Consider the following 15,698-nt stretch of genomic DNA (forward strand, 5'->3'; position numbering starts at 1 on the left):
GCTTGGAGGTAGAGGGCTGCTCTGCTGTGAGTGGGGTGGGCTGGCAGCGGTTTCGCCCAGGGTTGGAGGGCCTTGCTGGGGCATTAGGAGTGGGGTGGCTTCAGCGGCGCCCGGGGTTAGCGGTTCCACCAGGGGGCTCAGGAGCAGGTCGACGCTTGCAGCGCCCGGGACAGGGAGACTCCTCCTACCTGCTCCTGCGGCCACTCCTGCATCACACGCTGCCTCCTGACGCTGGTCTCGGTCCTCGGAGGCTGGGGTGCTGCTGGTGTTTGGCGTGGCTGGCTGCCGGGTCGCCATCCTCTGCTCCATCTCTCTTTTCCATTCCTCAATGGCGTCCCGCTGGGCCCTTGCCATTCTCCGACCCAGGTCTTCCATGCCAGAGTGGAGGAATTCTGTGTCCTCCCAGGGAAGCTTGGCCACCAGCTCCTCCAGGGTGTAGGGTGCTGCTGCCTGCAGCAGGCCGCTGGCAGAGACTCCGGTGCCTCTATCCTCCATGTCCTTTTCCGGGTGCGGTCGGCCTAGACTGGTCCAGACCACACCCTGTCTCCCAGTTTTCTTCTCTCCTCTCCCCTTTCGGGGGCGGTTCCATGGCAGCCTGCTGTCGGTCACTCCTGGGGGCGTCTCTTCCAGACTGAAGGACAGGTCCAGGGTCATGGCCACTGTTGCAGTGGGTGGGTGATGCTTTTGGTGTCATTCTGGGACCCGGCCCACGATGGGAGGTGATCTTTTGTTGTTGTTTGGCTCGCACATAATGGCGCCCGTTCTTCAGGGGCGGGCGCCACATTTAGTGGAAAACATAGTCTTTTAGGCGCACAATACCCGGTGATAACGGGTGGGTTACATATTCTGCCGACTACGCCAAAGTTGACGCTCCCCCTGGGCCGTGGGGTACCCGGTGCAGGCCGGTAGATGCTGGGGGTTGTAGTCACTGTGGCGGTGACCCGGTCCGTGACCCAGGGCGGTCAATCCCAGGGCAAATTGTATATAGAGTTTATGATGTCCGACTACGCCACCTGTGGAATGCGACTAAAGGGGGGCCGCCGCTGTGGAACAGTCCTCTGAAGCTGGTGGTTTTGCAGCAATGATGGTACAACTCCCCACAGGAAGAGTTAGCTTCAGGGCAGTGTGTGGATGATGGTGGTTGTGCAGGTTGTGCTGGGCGTTGTAGTGCAGGGAGTGTTGGCACAGCAAGAAACACAGCGACAAGGTGGTGCAGTCCCAGGGTCTTTACTCACGGTTATTGCAGTCCAAGTTACAGAGCTCAGTATAACTGTCCACGTCGTGCTGCGTTTACTCAGTGAGGGGTTCAGTCAACCCTCAGATATCTCTGGAGTACTTAGCAGGACCCCCTTCTGTGTCTTCTCTCTGGCTGTCTCCCTGAACCTCACACCAAGTGTTCCAGTCCAGTATCTGCAGGCCTTAGCGGGCGACGTCTGTTCCATCCCCTGGCTCCTATGTAGTTACCTTCCTGGTGAGACTGGCATGGAATGTTGGCTACAGGACATGAAATACTGCAGCCTCCGGTTTCTAGTTAAGATGTACAATCTTTTGCTAGTTGAGCGATCCGGTTCCCTTTATGCAGCCTGACCCCTCCACCTCCAGGTAGATGCGGGCGTACGGGTGGCCTTCTGCACGGCCCGTACCCCTAGGGTCCCTTCTTTTTTCGTTCCTGGAACCTTCCTGCTCCCTCTCCTCTCTTCTCTCCTTCTCTTCCCAAACTTGAGCCTCACTGTCCAGGCCCGCCTCTGGAGCAGAGCTCGTACAGAGCCTCTGCTCCTGTCACTTCTCCTCCTCTGACTGGTTTGTCTTTCTAAGATGGTGTCTGTACTTATATCTTTCTTCTATGTGCTCCCCTTAACTACTTCCTCCACCCACACCCACTACATGGTTCCCCCTCTCTGGGTTCCCCCCACTCCAGCCAGGAAAGGGGCTCAGCAAGTACATGGGAGGCATCTTGCCCCTCCTGCTGGCCTGGAGTGGTGTGTTGGATGCAGGTGTTAGGGTCCTGAGCTGTACTCCATCCTTACCTGAGAGTGAGATACCACACCTCTGGGTGAGATGCAGTACCTCTGTGGCGACTGAACCCTCAGGGGCACCACAATATCACAGCTCATCTCCTCCCATCACAATGACCTATGTGCTAATGATATCACTCATGGAGGCAAATTTTAAGTTATCAAGTTGATAACTAAAGCAAAACACCACGCATATATTGTAGTTTAGCTACAAACATCATTGTACTTGTCATGTAATTGCCTGCCCGAGCCTGGGATTAGCATAATAGCCATATTTCTGATGTCAGGTTCCCTTTAACATTACATTGATGCGTAACCACTTAGGGTGCTTTCACACTGTGTCCAGGCACCTGTTCAGTGGCCCCCATCGGGGCTTACGTCTGAACCCCCCACAAAACAGGATTTGGACGTATGCACCGACGGGGCCATAGACTATAATATTGCAGACAGAGTGAACGTGCTCTCTGATATACATCATTTTCGGGTGTATATGCCTAATGGAGGCAGACACCCAGACATAGTAGTCTAGGTCTGAGTGTGCGCCTCTAGTAGACGTATATGCCCAAAAATTATGCACATCAGAGAACGTTCGCTCTGTCTGCAACATTATAGTCTATGGCTCCATTGGTGCATACGTCCGAATCCTGTTTTGCGGGAGGCTCGGACATAAGCCCCGACTGGGACACTGAATGGGTGCCTGGACGCAGTGTGAAAGCACCCTTAGGGTTGTTATATACAAGACATAACTGTTGGCCGAATACTTATTTAACTTACCGTTAGCTCTCTTGACTCCACCATGGACTGACAGGCATGGATGGGCTGATAATGCATGATCTATTAAATCGGGAACAGGTAATAGGTAACTGTCAGCCCCCTCAGAAATCCAGCATGTCGAAGGGAGACACGTTATCCAGTCTTTCTTTTCCTGACATCAGTCATCAGAGTTCACTTGAATAGTGACATTAGGTGGGTTCTGCCAAGGTAAGTATATTGGCACATTGACACAAAAACAAAATTGTCATACGGTACTATGGCTGTGAGCTCGTGTAACCTGAGCAGATGATTCACAAATTTGACCCCTTTAATTCAAGAGTATTTCAGACTCTAAAATATAACTTTTAATAGATAAGTTTAAAATATTAAAATTAAAGACAAATATGATGGAGACAAAGTAAACATACTCCCCAGGTCGTGCTAACAACTATGATGAAGGAGCAGAACACATCACCTGAATGGCGTACCGGGCCCTGGTCAAGCAGGATTAATCGAAAACCTTGATGACACAGGGTCCCTATGAAACGACCAAAAAACAAGTGGACAAGGTTAGACGTTTCTCGAGCGAAATCAAATAGTGTCAGGTGATGATCATATCATTATCACAGGATAAACGTCTTAGGATGAATGAAATTAAGTGTTTCTGATACACATTCAAAGTAGATGAGGCAAAGTTATGGAAGTAACATCATGAAGAGGAAAAGTATATCATCCATACATGTATATACAGTATATAAAGCATTAAGATATTGAATAAAAGTAATGGAACATATTTGTGGAGTAGTGCATGTCACGGAGGGGTAGAGAAGAGAGATACTTCCTGGAGGGGAGGCAGGTAAGCAGGCAAAAGTCCAGGGGAGGCATGTATATCTGCCCCTATTAATACCCTATATGGACTGCGCTAACCCTGTACCCCTTTGCTCCTGCCCTACAAGGACAGTCCACATCGAGACTGCTCTAATAGCCCTGTGCTTGCCCTGTAGTCCCGACGCATTTCTTCCTTTTGGAGTCATCAGGGGACCCTAATAATTAGGACCATGGAGGTTAAGCTGTCTCAACATAGTAAGGCATAACTGTCTTCACTAATCTCAGGTGAAGCAGTGTTATGGCAAGAAAGGGGAGTTTATATATGCTACCGATATTAAAATGTAAATAGCCAGGTGGATATAGGTCCACTGTAATGGCCAGTAGTGTGAGACCCTTCAGCTGGTTGTGTATAGGGAAATGATCCGCTGCACAGTGGAATGCGGCAGCGTGTGGAAGGCACGCTCACCTTGTGGAACGCACACAACTTCCGGTGGTAGCATTTCCGGTGATGTCATATCCGGTGGGATGAGCACGGCAGCGTGTGAAACGCATGCCATGCCTGTGGAACGCACCGGACGTCACTTCCGGTGACGACATTTCCGGAGGCGTTACTTTCAGTGACGTCATCGCTGGTCAGTCATTTACAACGCTGGTAGCAGCATCTCAGTAAAAAGAGCCCAGAAGACGGAGTCGCTGCGGGCGGTGCCCGGCCATAAACACAGGACAAACGACCATTTATACATTGTCCTGATTCAGATTCGTGTCACAGAAATGCAGACTATATACTGACCCCATTAGATATACATAAGAGGGGCAATACCTGCACATGTGTAAATAGCATGGCTCATTTAAGCAAAAGATAGCATAGCCAGGTTACCCCCCCCCCATATAAACAAAGAAGGACCACTCACAAAGGTGTATTGTTATAATATCTACACCACAATAATTAAGGGGTTCACACTATATTGACAGTGTATAGAGGTGTATTGAACGTGGCACAAGAATGTCATATATGTACAGAATAATAGGATTACCTCTGGCGGTACAGGGTCTAAGACAGAAACATAATTATATGATGTCAGCCAGTATTGAATTAATGGAACTAAAGTAATACCAGATACAGGATTTCCATATAGAGGGCAACCAAAAGGACATAGACCTTAAATAAAACAATTATGTGTACATTGCTCATTTAATCCTGATGGTACCACAGTATTAAGATAAAAAATCCACTTGGTCTCGGCCTGTAATATCAGTATGTCCCAGTTTCCACCTCCCTGGGGCCTAGGAATATGATCAATCCCCATGAATTTAATCAGTTTCATGTCTCCATTATGATACAGGTTCATAGGTCTGGCAAGTGGAGTGTCTCTTTGGTGTTCGACATCACCAACATGTTCGCCTATACGGCGTCTAAACTCTCGAATGGTCTTGCCCACATACTCGAGGCCGCAGGCGCAAGTAGCCTTGTAGATTACACCCTGAGTTCGACAGTTAATGAAAGATCTTATATCATAATTTTTTCTGGTAACATTGCTCATGAAACTGGAGCCTGTCTGGACATATCGACAGGACACAAAATTGTGGCACTTGTAGCATGGTTTTCAAGCCATGTGGGGGTTCTAGAGACTTGGAAGTGACTTTGAACAAGTCGATCACTGAGGGATCTTCCCTTTCTGTATGTTATCAAGGCACTGTCCGTCAATAAAGTCCCAATATCAGAGCCCATTTTTTAAGATGGCCCAATGTTTGTTAAGAATTTCTCTGTTGGGCCCCATTATCAAAGGTGGTAATGAACCTAAAAGACTCAGTAGTAGTGGGCCTCTTAGTGGGTGCAAGCAGGCTCGATTGGGTCTGACCTTTAGCGTGGTGATAGGCTTTCCTCAAGATCGGGATAGCCCCTGTTTTTGAACCTCTCTTTCAGATCCCTGGCTTGAAGTTCAAAAGTAGCAGTGTCAGTGCAATTCCTCCTCAGTCTCAGGTACTGCCCTTTGGGTATACCCATTTTAAGATGTTTGGGGTGGCTGCTGTCCCACTATAAAAGGGAGTTTGTCGCTGTCGGTTTTCTATGAGTACATGTGGACAGTTCACCTATGTTATTTTTGGTGATCAGCAAATCCAGAAACAGTAATTCTGATGTCTCAAGTACGGAGGTAAAGAACATTCCTATATCATTCTCATTGAGAGCAGAAATGAAATTACTAAAATCCTGCTGACCACCCTTCCAGACCAAAAACACGTCATCAATATAGCGTGTCCAAAATTCCAGTCTGGAAGGGTACTCGTCCATGAGGCCCCCAAAGACCCTAGTGTCTTCCCACCAGCCCAGGAGCAAATTTGCGTAGGTGGGTGCACAGGGGCTACCCATCACGGTGCCCCTGAGCTGGTGGTGCACTTTATGGTCAAATAGAAAATAGTTCCGCGTGAGGCAAAATTCCAACAGTTTCATGACAAACTCGTTATGGGCCTGATATTGACACCCTGTAGAACTGAAAAAGTAACGCACTGCTTGCAAACCCTTCTCATGTGGTATAGAGGAATAGAGGGACTCCACGTCGATGCTCCCAATCATCACTCCAGGTTCGACGGAGAGTCCCTCCAATTTCCGCAACAGGTCAGGGGTGTCACGTACAAAAGATTGTAGTGACGTGACAAAAGGTTTTAAAACTGTCCAGATAAATGCCACAATCCTCTAGCCTCATTCACACGCCCGTGTTTAAACAGTGTGAAAAGATGGTACCAGTGTCATCAGTGTTTCATCAGTGGTTGGATAAATAAATTACAAAGCCTCTCGTCTCCTCATGCATACAACCAATTTTCTTGGACGAGTGCTACCCATGGTTTTAGATCGCACCCGTACCTATGATATGCTATAGGAATTTGCACATGTAAGAGTTTATCCTTGGATCCTAGTGGTCTGCGGAAAAAATCAGATTCATGTGCATATTTGATTCAAGTGTTGGATCAAAATCGGCAAAGTCTATGGGTCCGAGAAAAAAAATTGGACCACATTCAGATGTCACCCGGGTGTGGTCCAATTATCACAGATTGACAGAATGGAGAAGTTGGAGAAACTAATTTTTTTCTCTCCACTTCCGAGAAAAGCTGACGCCACTCTGATCAAATTCTGATCAGAGTAATCAGACCTTTTATCTCACACGGACCCTACCCTTAAACAGACGGCACATGGACCGTACACTGATGCCATTTGCATGCTGTCTGTGATTTTCACGGAACCAAAGATTTATATTAGAACTTGTAACATCCATGGCGGCGTGCTGGCATGGCTTACCACCTCCCACCATGCAAGACCGCCATCTTACCTATCAGTCCAGGCTGCACACTTTGATCCAGTACCTGCTGTGTGCATGTCTCTTGTCTGATTGCTTAGGGCGGCGGTGCGGTTACTGCCTGATTCTTATAGTTACTGTGTGCGCACTTCTAATGCGTTCCCAGCCTATTGTTGTGAGTCACTGGATACTTAAACCCCCTCCACCCAGTAGGAGGTGCCTGAGCAACACTTTCTTTCAGTGTGTTCTGTGCAACTGAGTTGCCAGGTCTTGTCCTGTATCTTGTCTGTTTCCGCCACCCTGGGGGCTGAGTACCCAGGCCTGTTACCTGTATCTGTGACTTCTAGTCTGTTCCACCACCCTGGGGGCTGTATACCCAGGCCCGTTACCTGTATCTGTGACTTCTAGTCTGTTTCCGCCACCCTGTGGGCTGAGTACCCAGGCTTGTTCCTGTATCTTCTTCCTGGTTCAGTTCCTGTCTGAACAGTGTCCTAGCTCATTACATATTTGTCTCTACATTCGTATCTTCCCTTTTCCTGCAGTGTCTGAGCCTGCACCTAACTCCAACTCATTGTCTCTGTACTTCTGTTTGCGAGTTTAGTGTCCACTCGCTACTTCATTGTAAGAACCTTGTGTGTATCTACTCTGCTTGTCTACCGCACCTGCGGGTTTTGCTCTGCTCTGCTTGTCTACCGCACCTGCGGGTTTTGCTCTGCTCTGCTCGTCTACTGCACCTGCAGGTTTTGCTCTGCTCTGCTTGTCTACCGTACCTGCGGGTTTTGCTCTGCTCTGCTTGTCTACCGCACCTGCGGGTTTTGCTCTGCTTGTCTACCGCACCTGCGGGTTTTGCTCTGCTCGTCTACCGCACCTGCGGGTTTTGCTCTGCTCGTCTACCGCACCTGCGCATTTTGTTTTGCTTGTCTACTGCACCTGCGGGTTTTGCTCTGCTCTGCTTGTCTACCGCACCTGCGGGTTTTACTCTGCTCTGCTTGTCTACTGCACCTGAGGGGTTTGCTCTGCTTGTCTACCGCACCTGCGGGTTTTGCTCTGCTCGTCTACCGCACCTGCGGGTTTTGCTCTGCTCGTCTACCGCACCTGCGCGTTTTGCTCTGCTTGTCTACCGCACCTGCGGGTTTTGCTCTGCTCTGCTTGTCTACCGCACCTGCGGGTTTTACTCTGCTCTGCTAGTCTACTGCACCTGAGGGTTTTGCTCTGCTCGTCTACCGCACCTGCGGGTTTTGCTCTGCTCGTCTACCGCACCTGTGGGTTTTGCTCTGCTCGTCTACCGCACTTGCAGGTTTTGCTCTGCTCGTCTACCACACCTGCGGGTTTTGCTCTGCTCGTCTACCGCACCTGCATGTTTTGCTCTGCTCGTCTACCGCACTTGCGGGTTTTGCTCTGCTCTGCTTGTCTACCGCACCTGCGGGTTTTGCTCTGCTCTGCTTGTCTACCGCATCTGCAGGTTTTGTTCTGCTCTGCTTGTCTACCACACCTGCTTGTTTTGCTCTGCTCTGCTTGTCTACCGCGCCTGCGGGTTTTGCTCTGCTCTGCTTGTCTACCGCACCTGTGGGTTTTGCTCTGCTCTGCTTGTCTACCGCGCCTGCGGGTTTTGCTCTGCTCTGCTTGTCTACCGCGCCTGCGGGTTTTGCTCTGCTCTGCTTTTCTACCGCACCTGCGGGTTTTGCTCTGCTCTGCTTGTCTAAAGCACCTGCGGGTTTGCTCTGCTCTGCTTGTCTACCGCATCTGCGGGTTTTGCTCCTCTCTGCTTGTCTACAGCATCTGCGGGTTTTGCTCTGCTCTGCTTGTCTACCGCACCTGCGGGTTTTGCTCTGCTCTGCTTGTCTGCCGCACCTGCGGCTCTGTTCCTGTATCCCAGTCTGTACTGGTCCCTATCCTGCCTGAGTTCCTACCTGCCAGTACCCACCTGTCTGCATAGCAGCCGTGCCTGCCAGTACCCACCTGTCTGCATACCAGCCGTGCCTGCCAGTACCCACCTGTCAGTATGCAAGCCTATCCTGCCTGTTCCTGCATTCCCCAGTGTGGGTCAACAGCTGTGACTGGGGTCTGACCTGGAGTAGCACCTGGTCCCTCTGCTCGGTTCCTCCCTGGTTCACGGAGTCGACTGAGCCGCCGTGCGACCTTGGTCGGACCAAGTTGATACTTAGTCACGCCCCTCCAGGCACTCCTCGGTTCATGTTCCAGTGGGATCACTAACCACGCTTACGCCAGTTAGTCCGGGCGTGAGCGTAACAGTTTGCTCAGGCCATGGTCCTCGTTGAGCCCCACGGTCCTTCGCTCTCGGAGACATTTGAATTCTTGTCTGGCGAATACGTGCACCAAGGAAAATTTTTTTCTCAAGCTGAGGTCCAGGCGATTTATGCACCAGCCCAAATCGAGCTATCAGCACTTGTTCCTGCGGATCCACCACGGTACTACGGGGATCCAAAACAAAGCCGTGCATTTGTGGAACAATGTATGCTGCATTTCAAATTCTATGTTCACTATTTTCCCACTGATCGTGTTAAAGTAGCATTTATGATGTCCTACTTAGCGGGTGATGCCTTGAATTGGATCACCCCCCCTATGGGAAGCATGGGAGCCTATCGTCTCTGACCTACAGGCCTTCCTGGTGGCCTTTCTAATGGTCTTCGATGACCCTAACCCTGAGGCTTCAGCTAAAGCTTCTCTTCCCAATATCCTGGAGCAATCCCGATGAGTGATGCATGTAGGTAGCCCACCAGCTCTCCAGCCTGAAGAGACTGCTGCCCACACAGAATCCACACAGGATGACAATGGTCCACAGAATTCGCCTCTTCCCAACCTCAAGAGGCAGTCCAGACGTGCAAGGCATAGAGGTAAACCGTCACGCCAGGTTCTGTCCTCCCAAAGACCTCCTGTTCCCCAGGCTGTAGAGGCAGCTGTCCGCACAGAATCCATGAAGGATAACCATGTTCATCAGGGAAAGCAGAGGCCGGAACTCAGTCACAAATTCGGATTGCGGTCCCGCTGCGATTGTTTGGGACACTCTGACTGTCTCTGTCCAGCGAAGGTTGGAGAATCCCAAGACATTAGGCCTGTAGGAGAGGCTGCCCTTGGCATTAGTGTTTTCTCTCCACAGATGACCGTGACTGTCTCCGTGGCAAGTGAAGGCCTCGGATTAACTGGAAGTTTCGGGCATAAAGCCTTGAAGAGTTGGTGTCTGATTCCTGTCCGGCAACTTCAGAATCCGGTTTGGGCATTGTCAGCGGAAGGACATGCCCTACTTAGAAACAGTAAAAATATGTCTGTACAAATTAAGCTCCAGATTGGAGCATTACACATGAAGAAGTTCACATTCCAGGTGCTGTCTGGTTTACCCACAGGTCGTCCAGAGCCGAGAGATCTAGTGCCCGCTCAGGTCTGGAGATCCTGCATGGTGTTTCCTGGGGGACTGCTGAGGTATAAGGAGTGTCCAGTCCCCATATCTTCAGGACAGTCAGCAGTGTCTTCTTCTTCTTCTTCACCAGATCTGCTAGTCGCTGACTTGCTGTGCGCTGAAGTCTCCGAAGGAAGGGAAGCGGAGGCATTGTCCCAACACAGTCTCGACGATTGTACCAATGATCTGGCTTCAGGTACCGCCCCGCCTCGCAGACGTGTCATCTCAGAAACCAGACTGAAGTTAGTCCCTAAGCAAGGATCCTCCATCTCTAATAAATCTGGCAATAAGTCCATCAAGGCGGTGGCTACCTCCAAGTCTCTGCACCCCTCCAACCAGACGGAGGACTTCCAGTTGTCTCTTGAATCCTCCAGGGTGCTACCTGATAACAAATGGAGAGAGACTTTTCTGCACCCTGTTCCTGGTACTTCACTCACTTCATCTGTTGTTGAGGATGGCTCGATGGGAGGAAGCATCCTAGTCACCAAGATGGTGAGACCAGTTTCGTTCTCTCTAGTGGACAGAAGAGGTAATCTTCTTGAAGAGAAGGATCGGCCTCCAAATTCTCTGCAGGAAATCCTTGCAGGCTTGAAGAAGATGGGGAGTAAAGGGGGGGTACTGTAACATCCCTGGCGGCGTGCTGGCATGGCTTACCACCTCCCACCATGCAAGACCGCCATCTTACCTATCAGTCCAGGCTGCACACTTTGATCCAGTACCTACTGTGTGCTTGTCTCTTGTCTGATTGCTTAGGGCGGCGGCGCGGTTACTGCCTGATTCTTATAGTTACTGTGTGCGCACTTCTAATGCGTTCCCAGCCTATTGTTGTGAGTCACTGGATACTTAAACCCCCTCCACCCAGTAGGAGGTGCCTGAGCAACACTTTCTTTCAGTGTGTTCTGTGCAACTGAGTTGCCAGGTCTTGTCCTGTATCTTGTCTGTTTCCGCCACCCTGGGGGCTGAGTACCCAGGCCTGTTACCTGTATCTGTGACTTCTAGTCTGTTCCGCCACCCTGGGGGCTGTATACCCAGGCCCGTTACCTGTATCTGTGACTTCTAGTCTGTTTCCGCCACCCTGGGGGCTGAGTACCCTGGCTCGTTCCTGTATCTTGTTCCTGGTTCAGTTCCTGTCTGAACAGTGTCCTAGCCCGTTACTTGTTTGTCTCTTCGTTCGCATCTTCCCTTTTCCTGCAGTGTCTGAACCTGCACCTAACTCCAACTCGTTGTCTCTGTACTTCTGTTTGTGAGTTTAGTGTCCACTCGCTACTTCATTGTAAGTACCTTGTGTGTATCTGCTCTGATTGTCTACCGCACCTGCGGGTTTTGCTCTGCTCTGCTTGTCTACCGCACCTACGAGTTTTTCTCTGCTCTACTTGTCTACCGCACCTGCGGGTTTTGCTCTGCTCTGCTTGTCTACCACATCTGCGGGTTTTGCTCTGCTCTGCTAGTCTACCGCACCTGGGGTTTTGCTTTGCCTGTCTACCGCACCTGCGGGTTTTGCTCTGCTCTGCTTCTCTTCCGCACCTGCGGGTTTTGCTCTGCTCTGCTTGTCTACCGCACCTGAGGGTTTTGCTCTGCTCTGCTTGTCTACTGCACCTGCGGGTTTTGCTCTGCTCTGCTTGTCTTCCGCACCTGCGGGTTTTGCTCTGCTCTGCTTGTCTACCAAACCTGCGGGTTTTGCTCTGCTCTGCTTGTCTACCGCACCTGAAGGTTTGCTCTGCTCTGCTTGTCTACCGCATCTGCGGGTTTTGCTCTGCTTTACTCGTCTACAGCACCTGCGGGTTTTGCTCTGCTCTGCTCGTCTACCGCACCTGCGGGTTTTGCTCTGCTCTGCTTGTCTGCCGCACCTGCGGCTCTGTTCTTGTATCCCAGTCTGTACTGGTCCCTATCCTGCCTGCGTTCCTCCCTGCCAGTACCCACCTGTCTGCATACCAGCCATGCCTGCCAGTACCCACCTGTCTGCATACCAGCCGTGCCTGCCAGTACCCACCTGTCAGTATGCCAGCCTATCCTGCCTGTTCCTGCATTCTCCAGTGTGGGTCAACAGCTGTGACCGGGGTCTGACCTGTAGTAGCACCTGATCCCTCTGCTCAGTTCCTCCCTGGTTCACGGAGTCGACTGAGCCACCGTGCGACCTTGGTAGGACCGAGTTGATACTTTGCCATGCCCCTCCAGGCACTCCTCGGTTCATGGTCCAGTGGGATCACTAACCACGCTCACACCAGTCAGTCCGGGCGTGAGCGTAACAGTACATTTCATCCGTGCTGCCGGTAAAAAACAGACATATCTCCGCAAAAAAACGCAGACATGTGAACCATCCCTTAGAATATAATAGAACATGTGTGACACGTTGGGTGTTGTCTGAGGAGATCTCTTTCCTGAATCCCCTATATACAGTATATGAACGCTCGGCTCAGCTGTTTACATGTTTTGAGTATGGAGAGGGGAGAATTATATGTCTGATGACTCTGTCAGTGCTTATCATCCCTGAAAACAAAAGGATAGTCTGTTCACTACTAGTTACTTAAAGGCGTTTTCGACTTTAAGGAAAGTAAACCCCAGGAGTTGTAAAACACAAACAGAGCAGGTATTTATCATCCATGGGTCCAGCTGTCAATGTGATGTCATCGCTGCAGCCAAAATACCAAGACCCGAGCAGCGGGCTGGATCCAGTACTGGTCCCGGAAGGGTGAGTATCAGCTCTGTTACTTTAGGCGCTTTACAGAGTTTGAGGTTCACTTTCCTGGAAGTGGAAAACCCCTTTTGAAAGATAATGTTGAACAGAGTACTTTGCATGATAATCTTTTAAGCTTTGAAACAAGTCCTGCCAAAAAGGAGGCCACAGGTTGAGTGGTGACACTAGAGAACTTATGATAACTTTGGCTGGCTTCCTGAAACAAAAAAGCCCAACATTTCTTTCTGTGATTGATCCAGAGATCTAGCGCTTGCATTGACTCATCCAGAGTGTAAATTTTGATGCTGGTTTTGTTCGTTAAGGACAATGATTTTGCTCCCTACATCTTAACATATCAAAAATTCCCATTAACGCCTCTTTTACTTTGACTGTCAAGCAGCAGTCAATTATAATACTAACGGCTTTTTGCTGCTCTTACCCGACTGCTATTTGCTTGTTAATAAACCATCAATAAAATTACAATAAGTTAAACTAATGCATCCAAAATGAAAAAAAAAACATAAACGTATCTCGCTAATTCCTCATTAATGATGCATCTACTATTTGATTGCTGAATATTGCCTAATTAAGATTATATAGATGCATTTTGATTGTATAATTATATGCACTGACATTTTCGTTCGTGCATGCCAGAAAATATATACTTAATGAAGCAGCTATAGAGGAAGAACAGCACAAAAAAAGCAAAACACAAGCATTAAAGAGAAGGATGAGGGCTGAAATATCAACAAAATACATTTTCAGATCTTAATAGAATATTGTTATTATGTTTTATTTATGAAACTTTACATATAACACTGTGCTTTATATTTCATAACAGGGATCTCAATTACACTGAAATAACAGATGCAGAGATAAGGCAAAGAAGAGAGAGCGGCTCTGCCTGGACAACCTTATGATCTACTGCTTTATTTATTGTTTTACCATGATCATAGCCTTGCTATTTTATAATGACTTCCATAGACTAGAGTTATTGTAGCTAAAAACTGTATATAATCCACTCTAATAATAATATATTACATTGCATCATTGATGATATGCAGCAATGGTTTTATTCTGCAATATATATATATATATATATATATATATATATATATATATAAATGTACAGTACAGACCAAAAGTTTGGACACACCTTCTCATTTAAAGATTTTTCTGTATTTTCATGACTATGAAAATTGTACATTCACACTGAAGGCATCAAAACTATGAATTAACACATGTGGAATTATATATTTAACAAAAAAGTGTGAAACAACTGAAAAATGTGTCATATTCTAGGTTCTTCAAAGTAGCCACCTTTTGCTTTGATGACTGCTTTGCACACTCTTGGCATTCTCTTGATGAGCTTCAAGAGGTAGTCACCGGAAATGGTCATCCAACAATCTTGAAGGAGTTCCCAGAGATGCTTAGCACTTGTTGGCCCTTTTGCCTTCACTCTGCGGTCCAGCTCACCCCAAACCATCTCGATTGGGTTCAGGTCTGATGACTGTGGAGGCCAGGTCATCTGGCGTAGCACCCCATCACTCTCCTGCTTGGTCATATAGCCCTTACACAGCCTGGAGGTGTGTTTGGGGTCATTGTCCTCTTGAAAAATAAATGATGGTCCAACTAAACGCAAACCGGATGGAATAGCATGCCATTGCAAGATGCTGTGGTAGCCATGCTGGTTCAGTATGCCTTTAATTTTGAATAAATCCCCAACAGTGTCACCAGCAAAGCACCCCCACACCATCACACCTCCTCCTCCGTGCTTCACAGTGGGAACCAGGCATGTAGAGTCCATCCGTTCACCTTTTCTGCGTCACGCAATGGACACGGTGGTTGGAACCAAAGATCTCAAATTTGGACTCATCAGAGCAAAGCACAGATTTCCACTGGTCTAATGTCCATTCCTTGTGTTCTTTAGCCCAAACAAGTCTCTTCTGCTTGTTGCCTGTCCTTAGCAGTGGTTTCCTAGCAGCTATTTTACCATGAAAGCCTGCTGCACAAAGTCTCCTCTTAACAGTTGTTGAAGAGATGTGTCTGCTGCTAGAACCCTGTGTGGCATTGACCTGATCTCTAATCTGAGCTGCTGTTAACCTGCGATTTCTGGGGCTGGTGACTCGGATAAACTTATCCTCAGAAGCAGAGGTGACTCTTGGTCTTCCTTTTCTGGGGCGGTCCTCATGTGAGCCAGTTTCTTTGTAGCGCTTGATGGTTTTTGCAACTGCACTTGGGGACACTTTCAAAGTTCGCCCAATTTTTCGTACTGACTGACCTTCATTTCTTAAAGTAATTGATGGCCACTCGTTTTTCTTTACTTAGCTGCTTTTTTCTTGCCATAATACAAATTCTAAGAGTCTATTCAGTAGGACTATCAGCTGTGTATCCACGAGACTTGTGCACAACACAACTGATGGTCCCAATCCCATTTATAAGGCAAGAAATCCCACTTATTAAACCTGACAGGGCATACCTGTGAAGTGAAAACCATTTCCGGTGACTACCTCTTGAAGCTCATCAAGAGAATGCCAAGAGTGTGCAAAGCAGTCATCAAAGCAAAAGGTGGCTACTTTGAAGAACCTAGAATATAAGACATATTTTCAGTTGTTTCACACTTTTTTGTTAAGTAAATAATTCCACATGTGTTAATTCATAGTTTTGATGCCTTCAGTGTGAATGTACAATTTTCAAAGTCATGAAAATACAGAAAAATCTTT

The sequence above is a fragment of the Phyllobates terribilis genome, unplaced genomic scaffold, assembly GCF_046119375.1.
Source record: "Phyllobates terribilis strain yellow unplaced genomic scaffold, ASM4611937v1 Scaffold_4__5_contigs__length_816908805, whole genome shotgun sequence".
Classification (NCBI taxonomy): Eukaryota; Metazoa; Chordata; class Amphibia; order Anura; family Dendrobatidae; genus Phyllobates; species Phyllobates terribilis.